Source organism: Hemitrygon akajei, chromosome 5 (assembly GCF_048418815.1).
Source record: "Hemitrygon akajei chromosome 5, sHemAka1.3, whole genome shotgun sequence".
Classification (NCBI taxonomy): domain Eukaryota; kingdom Metazoa; phylum Chordata; class Chondrichthyes; order Myliobatiformes; family Dasyatidae; genus Hemitrygon; species Hemitrygon akajei.
Genome location: NC_133128.1, coordinates 148,551,529 through 148,562,520, shown reverse-complemented (window position 1 = coordinate 148,562,520; position 10,992 = coordinate 148,551,529). Strand labels below are relative to the sequence as shown.

The following is a 10,992-nucleotide window of genomic DNA, read 5'->3' as shown; positions in this document are numbered from 1 at the left end:
GTGCTGAAGCTGGCGATGTTGTTGCAGTAGATGGCAGAATTTCCAAGCTGTAAACTGAAGCCTGCCGAGGCTGAGAAGGTTTGAACACCAGCAACGGCACCAAGTCAACATCAGGACCTGCCAGCTCGGAGACTTCGGGCGGACGTTCACCGCAGACCTCCTCATACCTCTCCACTGCGATGCTGGGTCTCCTGGCTCCACAAGCGGGGTGCAGACAACCTTCCGATGCCCGGGTCGCCCTCGCGACCATGAAAAAGGGGGTGATGGCGGTAGCCGTCAGCGTGCGAGCTCCGGCTTCAACTCCCGGGGACGCGCGCGCGCCACCGCCGCCCGTCCACGCCAGGGTGCGCGCGCCCCCACCTTCCGCCCGGGCGCGAGCGCGCCTCCCCCTCCTCCGCCTCGAGCGGAGCCCCGCCCTCGCTCTCTGTCTGACTCAGTCGGTCAGCGCTGAGCCGGCAAGCGGAACCTCCAGCAGCTCAGGTAGGTTGCGGATCGTAAGGCGAAAGCGATGATAAATGAAACTCTGAATTTTATTTTTGTGTGTTCTGATGCTTAGAACACCCGTGGCGACGGCCTCTCCGAGAATTGCAAGCCACTGCGGTCTGGGAGGGAATTGCGATTAGTTAGGGGTCTGTGGTCCAGGGTGGATGACGGGCAACATTGACAGTCGCCACCAGTACAGAATACTGCAGCTGGGGCTTGGTTGTTTTCTCTGTTGCTGCTTTTGTTTCTTTCTCCTTTCACTGGTGAAACCTGGCACATTTTGTGCCGCTAAAAATCCCATCACATGTTAAATTGGCGGTGCCTGAGCCTCTCTCCCTGGTCCTATTCTGTCCTTTTCAGCACTGTCATCCATTCTTGGCCATGAACTGTTCTGCAAACAACAGCGAAAGGCAGTGTATTTGCCACATACATAAGTTACGCCTGGAGGTGGATTTTCATTTGAAGCAAAATAAATTGGACAGGTTTTTTCCGCGGAGGCAAAAATACGCATTACCTGACATGTCTTTGTTTGCCTTTAGAAATTTCAGGAAAATTGTGCGTCTCTTAATTGAGCCGCCGGTCCATTGATGGTTGTCTGCAGCTGATTATAGAGGGGAGGGGGGAGAGGTTGAACGATCTCTTTTGTTCTGTTCAGCATTTACTTAATTTCTGAATAATGTTTCAATTCGACGCACGTTTAAAGACCAATATAGATACAATTTATAATATACCGAGCTTTCAATTTAACTTATTGTAATCTAAAATCGATTGAAACGCACTTTCACGGAAGCAATAAAATATATGGTGGTTAAGTGAAAACGATTTCATTTATGTAGGTTATCTGCACGGGGAAGGGGGATTTATTTATGTTCTCATTCACCCCATCTTTACGAACACGTTTTTATTGAACTACGCATTCTGGAATAATGCACAATATTCGTGGAGAACAGCGCTACGTTGCTAAGGATTATTAGCAAGTGACAGGGTATTTCACCGCAAATACGTGTGACCCGCCTCCTCCTCCAGCCAACGGATCAACTCACGGTATTACTGTGTTTGCATAGGAAAGGGGATTGGTGTCTTGTGCTGCAGTGGCTTCGGCTCTTGCACAGAGTTCCCGGTGCCCGAGTGCGCCTGCGCCCAGCCTGCTCGGTTCGGCTTAGCTTCGCTTCCTTACAAACAGCGTGTCAGCAGTGCTGATGGTCACAAAGGGAGAGTTGCTGCAAAATCCACCCACCTGCATGCCAGATGGTGCTGGGAGCAGGGGCAGCCCAGCTCTCTTTTTTTTTAACACACTTCAAGTGAATTTTTTTTTAGCTCATTGACCAATTTGCAAATAGCCGCGTTGATTCCTTTGTCTAGCTCAAGACGCGGCTTTTGTACATCTGTGATGACACTGACCTGATGAGTGCCAGTGTTTTACTGCTAGGATTTGGACCAATTTAATTAAGGCAAAAAGTACTAATTTGAAGCAGTTTCGGGGGGGGGGGCGGGGGATTAACCCAGATGTTGGCATTTAACTGGGTTCGCCGTTGATCTGAATGCGCAATAAGCAAGTAGAAGAAAAAAAAACAGACTATAACTTGTATAATGACGACAGGGTGAAAAATGGAGGATGATAATTGGAGAGGGCACGATTTTACTTTGTTCTGAATTCATGAATGACTTGGCTTGGGTGTGAAGCCTTTAATACTGAAAGCTGGGGGCAGGCCAGCTGCTGAAAACTCTGAAGTTACTGTCATTCCATTCTTTTTGATACCAAGTTAATACCAGAAGGCATGCATTTAAGGTGAAAGGGGGTAATTTCAAAGGAAATGGGAGGGGAAGTCTTTTTCTACAGAGTGGTGGGTGCCTGGAATGTGCTGCCTGGGTAGCTACATTTCAGAGTTTAAAGAGACACTTAGATGGATACATGAATGTTGGGAAAATGGAATTTATATGGCCATTATGTAGGCAGAGAGGATTAGTTTAATTGGTCATTTGATTACTATTCTAATTGATTTGGCACAATATTGGGGCCAAAGGGACTGCTCCTGGGCTGCATTTTTCTATGTTTTGTATTTTCAAAATGTTGAAGCTAGATATCCCATAGAATAAGTGTGATCTACTGGAGAAGTTCCAGAATGTCATAAATCACACGAATTTGACTGATTGGTGAATGTGTTACCGTTTTAACACATCTTTGAGTATTTTCTGAATTGACTTATTGCCTCATGACTGCTGCAAAATTTGTCAATTTTTAGGTGGCCTGACTGTGCATATTTTATTCTGAGTTTTTTGTGAGATGTATATGTCACTTTAATGAACATCAAAACTAATTGACAAATTATTTAATTCCCCCTTCCTGCCTATTCTTCATGTAATGTGGTGACGAACTGCTTGCAATGCTTCCACAGTATCAGCAGCTTGCTCTTGATCAACCTAACTGCTTTGTTACATCCAGACCACTGATTCCCAAACTTCTTTGGGTTCCTGCCCCTTTGGCTTCCAGGTCACATCCCAGTGCCGCCCTCTCCCAGTCTGGCCATTTATTTAAAAACTATAAATAATTTTAATTTAAGGTGCACAGTGAAAGAAAATAGGGACTGCAAGTTCAAAGCAGTGACAAATAATTGTAAAAATTATTCAAATCTATTTAAAGCTGCAAATAAAATGATCTGTTTATTTAATTACAACCCAACGATTTTCATCAATAATTTTCGAGCGTACAATAATAGTCCAACTATTCACTACCTTTCAATGAGATAGACGGGCTTTGTGCAGTGATATTAGCTTCTCAACGTCAGGCTGAATGTCATTCAGAAGGAGCCTCAGTTCCCCTCATTCAGTAATTTGCAGTCTGTTTTGTAGCTTTGAAAGAAGTTGGCCAGCTGCACTGAAACCGTGCTCCACTAAATATGATGTTGGAAAGTCAATAAAGCATATCTTGACCTTTGTCCACAGTGCAGGGTAGCGTTCAGAGATTTCTTTCTGCAACCTAAGGTCTTGATATGATTTTTTTTAAACCTCCTTTTCAGAGAAGATCCTAAAACTCTGACATGACATGTATTTCTGCAGCTCACTCAGGTGGGTATTGTTATGTTTGTGTCACTAAGAAGCCGGGTGACCATCAGTTATACACATGAGAGATGGAGAAGTGGGGAACAAATGTGCAGTGGTTTATTTTGCATGTAAGTCATCTACATATTCCACGCTGTAACATGCACTACTTCCCCCTCTGGAGCAGCCTCACCACTGTAAGTCTTTGAAGTCAATCTTGCCTTTCTGGAGTAAGAGACTGCAATTTTTCTATATAAGCTATCTCTGACTTCAATGATACTGTAGCACCCACATTCACCTGCGTCCTCACAGTGGCCCCATCTAACCACAGGGTCACTCAATAGCTGTCTTTGTGTCCTGAAACAGATAAAACATGTAAGGTTTCTTCAACAACAGGGTGAGAGTTACTCAGTCCGCCCTCAGTCTTTCCATCCTGTTCACAGGATTCTTTTTATTTTTCCAAAAGTAATTTTTCTTTATTAGTGTGTTTGGTTGATAGTGTCTTTTTAATTTTACAGGTGCATTCAGTATGTCCCTTTTGCTACATATTCAGTACTGTAATATAAATCGTTATACCAGTATTCTTTTGCTAAATGCCCAGTTTTGCCACAGTGGTAACATTGGTTGTCAATAGTGTCTTATTCTTAAAGTCAGTAGAAACTTTATGAACTTGGGAAGATGTACTTAATAGCTGTGCTTCTTTAGCTGCCATCTCCATAGCTGTACTAATCTCAGTTTCCTTCTGTAATGTTAGTCTGTAAGCAAACTTTTTTGAATTGCCTCACTAGGCAAAACACATTCAAGTCTATCACGTAACGTGTCATTCAGCGACTGCCCAAAATCACAGTGTTGACAGTTGCTTCAGCACTGCCACAAACTAAGAAATAGATTCGCCTTCCTCTTGATTCCTTTTATGAAATCTAAACCTCTCAGCAATATTCAAGAATTTAGATGAATTGTGTTTCTTTAACTATGCCCTCCTAAGACTTATCGCCAGGCTGAGCAGGTTGCTCTGGTCTGTGTAATAAATAAAACGTTTTTGCACCGATCACAGTCTGCATAGTTGGAACATGAATATCATCTGAAATTTGATTTGCCCATGTAAACTATTCAAATCTTTCAGTATATGAACTCCATTGTTTTGTCGTTTCATCATACAGCTTCATACTTCCAAACATTGGTGCCATTTTCAAACATTATCATGTTCCAGAAACGATAAATAGTAATCCATCTCAGTCGCTCCCTCTTATTTGTTTTATTTAACCATCCTGTTCTCTCTCCCTTCGGATTCTTAACTCGCCACACTTCCTGCTGCTGTTTCCATTCTCGCTCATCCACATTACACAGTGGTACACGGCCAGCATTGCACACGGACTTTTCTTGCCAAGGGGAACAGAGCAACAAACACCGCACGAGGACTTGTCACCTCGTCACCGGCAGTAACGTTTGTGGTACTGGGAAGCTGGGTGGCCATGAATGACATATATGAGAGACGGAGAGGTAAGGAACAAATGTGCAGTGGTTTGCTTTGCTTGTACATCACCTACCCAGAATGCCGTCTCCGTTATGTTAAGTACATAACACAGAGACTTGACTGCAACCCATAAGGGTCAAAATATACATGAATACATGACAGGCACAGTATAGTTGAAGATCATCATCCAGTATTCTTTCTTTCTTTTACAGCTTAGAGGGTTGGAAATCGGGAAAGGTTGCAACAGCCAATGTTGCACTTAAATAAGGTTTACCTGTACAGAACTGTGGAGATGACTGATTGGACTTTGATAAGATTCACATCATTTCTTTGCAATTGAGGATTGATTTCATTAAACTTTGTGAATAATTATGATAAATAAGGGATGTCATGCCTAATATTCTTAAGTTGATTATTGAATGAAGCATTCGAATCTTCAAAGAATTTTATTATAGTTTCAAATATCACATACAAGCATTGTGGGTTGATTCCCTCTGAGAGCCATTTGACTTCTGTGTGCAACAGCAAGCATTCAAGCTGTTTATAGTTCTCAATACAAAGCTTCCAAAATAGTTGAGAATTGAGAACATTGGACTTGATTTTATTTATTGCTATGATAGTAGTATTTAATGATTTGTGCAGCCGATCACTTACATTTTTTGTGACAAAGTGTTGTCTAAGGATGGTAAATATGTTAGATACAGCTTTTTACAAGAAAGTAATAACCCAGTGCCCATCTGTTGCACAAGCAAGAACGCTGGTGAGCAGAATGGCCTTCTCTTTGACAAAATTGGTCAACCTTACTAAATATCGACTCTCCCTTCTTGTGTTTCTAGTCCTCTTGCAAGTAACAACTCTTGAGCCATCCTCTTATCTTTTATGAAGTAAACATAACCAAGAAGCAAATATTTGGTGCTTTGGCAAAGTTGATTCATCAACTGCAGAGCAAATTCTGTGGTTCTAAGTATGGTGCACAATGTGACTTACGTATTCACAGATATTTCATCTATTCGTCTTTGAACAGAATTGTCGCTGAGTGGAATTGCTTTAATTATTTGGGTTAGTGACCTATGCAAAACTGTACTCAGAACCTCCCTTACTGCTGGCAGAATCAGTTCTTCTCCAATTGTATGAAGCTTTCCAGATTTAACATTGAGCAATGAGATGTTGTTTGAAGATGTACGTGTATAAGGTGATGAGAGGGATTGATTGTGTGGATAGCCAGAAGATTTTTTTCCCAGGGCTAAAATGGCTAACACATAGTTTTAAGGTGCATGGAAATAGGTACAGAGGGGTTGTCGGGGTAAGTTTTTCACACGGAGTGGTGGGTGCGTGGAATGCACTGCAGGCGACAGTGGTGGAGGTGGCTACAATAGGGTCTTATAGGAAACTCTTAGATGGGTACATGGAGCTTAGAAAAATAGAAGGTATTGTGCTAGGGTAATTCAAGGCAGTTTCTAGAGTAGGTTATATGGTCGGCCAAAGCGCCTGTAATGTTCTGTGAAGCATGGAAATCATCGCCACTTTGTTGTAAGGTGCTGGCAAACAAGTTTTGAAGTATTTTCCATTTCTGAAAGTTTTCACAAAGTGGCTGAAAACATTTGCTTTGCAACAGCCTGGATGGTTTCATTGTCTCATTTGAAAAAATCGTTTTCGTACAACTGACGCTGTTGGTTGCTTGGTGCTCGTATAAATCCATATTTCAGATACTCTACACTATACATCTTTTTGGTTTGTTATGCTTCTGTCATTTTTGTTATGGATTAGTGACCACAGACAATTGACTATTGTTTAAGTCCAACCTCAAGAGTTACAGTCAATAAAGGGAAAGTTACGATGTTATCATATAGCTGAGGCAAAACCTGACTCTGCTTGAATGTACATAAAGCTAGGCAGCAATATTTCAGTTCATCTGTGGGTAGAGAAATGCAGTCAAGGCCATTTGACAGAGCAGAACTTTACCATGTTGAATGCTGTACTCTAATTCACAGAAAATATGTCACTGCATAATTAGAGTAGGGGAATCTTACAAGTCAACACTGCACTACAGTCATGAATGGCAATAATGTGCGGGCTGGGCCTGGAAATAACACAACTTCATTCTGGATTTCGTATGATATGTCAGATGCAGAACTGTCATATTGTTTTTCAACAGCTTTAGCAAGCTTTGAGTAAAGTCTAAGAGAACAGTAGGTTAGCAAGAGATGAGGTGATTGTGATCACTGTAATCATTTATGAGGCACTGAAAATCAAATGCTTACAGTAAGTAATTCATATCTTAAGCCTGCGTTCCATCATATGTCCCCTTGCTACCGAGTGCCTCCCCACTGTCCCTGTTATTTGCCCTTAGAAACCGCCATCACCCTGAGGAGGGCAATATCACCCACTCTAGGTGTCACTGGTCTAGACTGCACTGATACCCAACCACAAATTGTTCCAGCTGCTACCATCCAGGAAGTGGTACCACAGCATAAAAGCTGGGACCAACAGGTTCTGGGACAGCTTCTTCCACCACGCCATCAGACTGATTAATTCACGCAGACACAACTGTATTTCTATGTTATATTGTTGTACATACTATTTATTATAAATTTCTATAAATTGCACATCTAGACGGAGACGTAACATAAAGATTTTGACTCATGTATGTGAAGAATGTAATTAATCGATTCAATTCCCATCAGAACCAAGCAATATATATGGTGATCTGTATCTGTACAGATACACGTCTTCTGGAGATCTTGGCTGAGAAAGATTCTTGTTTGATTCCTCCCCCCCTTACAATTAGTTCTAGACTCCTATGCTTTGTTATTGCCCTAAAGCTAACCTATATTGCATCCTGGGCAGCTTTTGTATTAGTTGCTCAGTACTTGCAGAGGATCTGACAGAATTCTATTGGCTCTGACAAAAACACTTAGGTTTGCTGTTAATTCTTGTTAATTCTGTTAGATCTAAAGAAAGTAAAGCCATGGACCTGTGGTGATATTTTTATTCAACCAGTTGTGAAGGGAATAAAGTAGTAAAATTAATTGATAGAAATGCTGAATAAGTTTGGAGCAATGACTGTATATTAATATGTAATTTTGCATTTGTATCCACTGATGTATAAAATAGTGAATTTTGATTTAAAAGATATCTATACGTAATTGTTCTATGAAATTTCTGGTTTAGAGTAAACCATAGATTATATTTTTGCAATTGTGTAAAAACAAGTAATTTTCTATCATTGAAGCTACTAGCAGAATAATTAAATCAAATCCTTAGAAAGGTGACATAGGATTAGAAGATGTAGAATCCTTGTGGGTAGATTTAAGAAACTGCAAAGGTGAAAAGACCCTGATGGATATATGCAGGCCCCCAAACAGTGGCCAGGTTGTGGGATGTAAATTATAACGGGTGATAGCAAATGCATGTAGAAAGGGCAATGTTACAATAGTCGTGGAAAATTTCAGTATGCAGGTAGATTGGGAAGATCAGGTTGGTGCTGGATCCTGAGAGAAGGAATTGTAGAATGCATTGAGATGGGTTTTTACTGCAGCTTATGGTTGAGCCCACTAGGGGAAAGGCATTTCTGGAATGGGTGGTGTGTAATGAACCAGATTTGATTAGCGAGCTTAAGGTAAAAGAATCCTTAGGAGACAGTGATCATAATATGATAGTTTGAAAGTCAGTTGCATCAGTATTATAGTGGGGTAAAAGGAATTATAGAGGTATGAGAGAGGAGCTGGCCAAAGTTGATTAGAAGTGGACACTAGCAGGGATGACTGCAGAATGATAATGTCTGGAGTTTCAGGACTCTGCTGAGAGAAAATGGCGGTGCGACAGTAGCGTGCGCGGCCACTCCAGGAATGAATATCTCTTATCTGTAAGTAGGGGCCGTGCACAATCCTGATTTGATGGGGACGGATGTGAGAAGCACAGAGGAACATCTGGTGAAACTTCTGACATGCCTGTTTTGCTGCCGCTGCTACTGTGCGATCAAGAAATCTTTGGAGAGGAAGGCCTCGAATCCTCGGCTTTACCTGTTGCTTGGCGGCCGGGGCTGAGGTCGAAGCGCTCGGCAGAGATGGTGCTTGGTATCGGAGGGCTGGTCGGAGGCTCGAAGTTTTTCGGATGGACTCCGAGTTGGCTGTGGTCGGATGCTTCCAGAGGCTGCATCGGGAAGCTTTGCGGCGCTGGGGGTTCATGGCAGGAAGAGTTTTTCTTCCTTCTACCATCTACGTGAGATGATGGGCTATCGAGGACTTTGAGACTTTCTTTTACCGTGCCCATGGTCTGCTCTTATCAAATTACGGCATTGCTTTGCACTGTTATAACTATATGTTATAATTATGTGTTTTTTGTAAGTTACTCTTGGTCTGTCTTGTGTTTTTGTGATATCATACTGGAGGAACATTGTATCATTTCTTAATGCATGCATTGCTAAATGACAGTAAACGAGGACTGAGTGTCCTCATAATCTAAAATTCAGAAGGTACAGGATAAATGCATCTCAAGGGCAAAGAAGGATTCTAAAGGGAGATTGACAGAACCATGGCTGACAGGAAAAGTCAAAGGTAGCATAAAAGGAAAAGATAGAGCATATAATACTGCAAAAATTAGTGGGTAGCTAGAGGATTAGGAATATTTAAAAAACCAACAAGGCAACTTAAAAAAAAAAGCCATAAGGAGAAAAAGATGAAATATGAAGGTAAAGTAGCTAATAATATAAGAGGATACTAAACTTTTTTTTCAGATATAGAGTACTGTGCAAAAGTCTTAGGCACTCAAGATAGATATATATTATATCTAAGACTTTTGCACAGTACTATAGTAATCTTATGTATTACACTGTACTGCTGTTGCAAAAAAAAACAAATTTTATGAAGTGAGGATAAACTTGATTCTGATATGGGTTTCTATTGTGGCCTGAGAGCGGGAAGGGACAGGTGAATCATGGTTGCAAAAAGGAAAAGGAGAGGGAGGGAGGGGGAAGGACCAGAAAGACATTCTGTAATGATCAATTAACTAGTCGTTTGGAATCAAATGACCTTGCCTTGTGTCTCAGGGCTCGGTGTGTCTATACCCACATCACCCTCTGCCCCCTAAACTCCTTCACTGCCACATGTCCCAAAATCCTCCCGCGGCACTCCACTCTCGCCATTCCCAACATCCTTTGTTCCTGCCAGATTACAAAGTGCTCTCTACTCCATGTTGACAAATACAGTACTGTGCAAAAGATTTTAGCAACCAAGTTTTTGTTTATATGTACGTTAACCTTTGCACAGTAATGTATAAAGAGTAAAACTGAAGTGAGAGTGGATTTTGGATCACTGAAAAATGATGCTGGAGAGGTAGTAATGGGGGATAAGGAAATGGCAGATAAACTTTATAAGTATTATGCATCAGTCTTCACTGTGGAAGACACTGACAGTACGTCAGATATTTGAGAGTATCAGAAGGCAGAAGTATGGTTGTTATAACAAAGGAAAGGTTGCTCCCTTCATGTCCTAACCAATCAAATATCTATCAACCTCTGCCTTAAATATACATAAAGACTTGGTCTCAACTGTTGCCTGTGGCAAAGGATTCCACCCTGGTTAAAGAAATTCCTCCTCATCTGCATACCAAAAGGACACCCCTCTATTCTGAGGCTGTGTCCTCTGGTCTTAGACTTTCCCATCATAAGAAACATCCTCTCCACATCCCCTATATCAAGGCCTTTCACCATTCGATAGGTTTCAATGAGGTCACACCTCATTCTTCTGAATTTCAGTAAATACAGACCCAGAGCCATTAAACGCTCTTCATATGACAAGCCATTCAATACTTGAATCATATTCATGAACTTCCTTTGAACCCTCTCCAGTTCTAGCACACCCTTTCTAAGATAAGGGGCTCAAAACTGCTCACAATACTCCATGTGAGAACTCACCAGTGCTTTATAAAATCTCAACATTATATCCTTGCTTTTACATTCTAGTGCTCTTGAAATGAATATTGCAATTTCCTTGCTC

General features: G+C 41.5%; 1 protein-coding gene across 14 annotated transcripts in view; it reads left to right on the top strand.

Annotated features, from left to right (window-relative positions):
- The first annotated feature begins 389 nt into the window (after positions 1-389).
- Positions 390-10,992, top strand: part of map2 (microtubule-associated protein 2) — a 288,679-nt gene continuing 278,076 nt past the window's right edge. For 11 of the 14 annotated variants that reach the window (XM_073046811.1, XM_073046804.1, XM_073046820.1 and 8 more), the window contains exon 1: positions 390-480. The gene's annotated coding sequence lies outside the window, so the exon portion shown is untranslated. Of the gene's footprint in view, positions 481-4,869; positions 5,023-10,992 lie in introns of all 14 variants that reach the window. The other 3 variants (XM_073046805.1, XM_073046808.1, XM_073046807.1) reach the window with 3 other exon arrangements.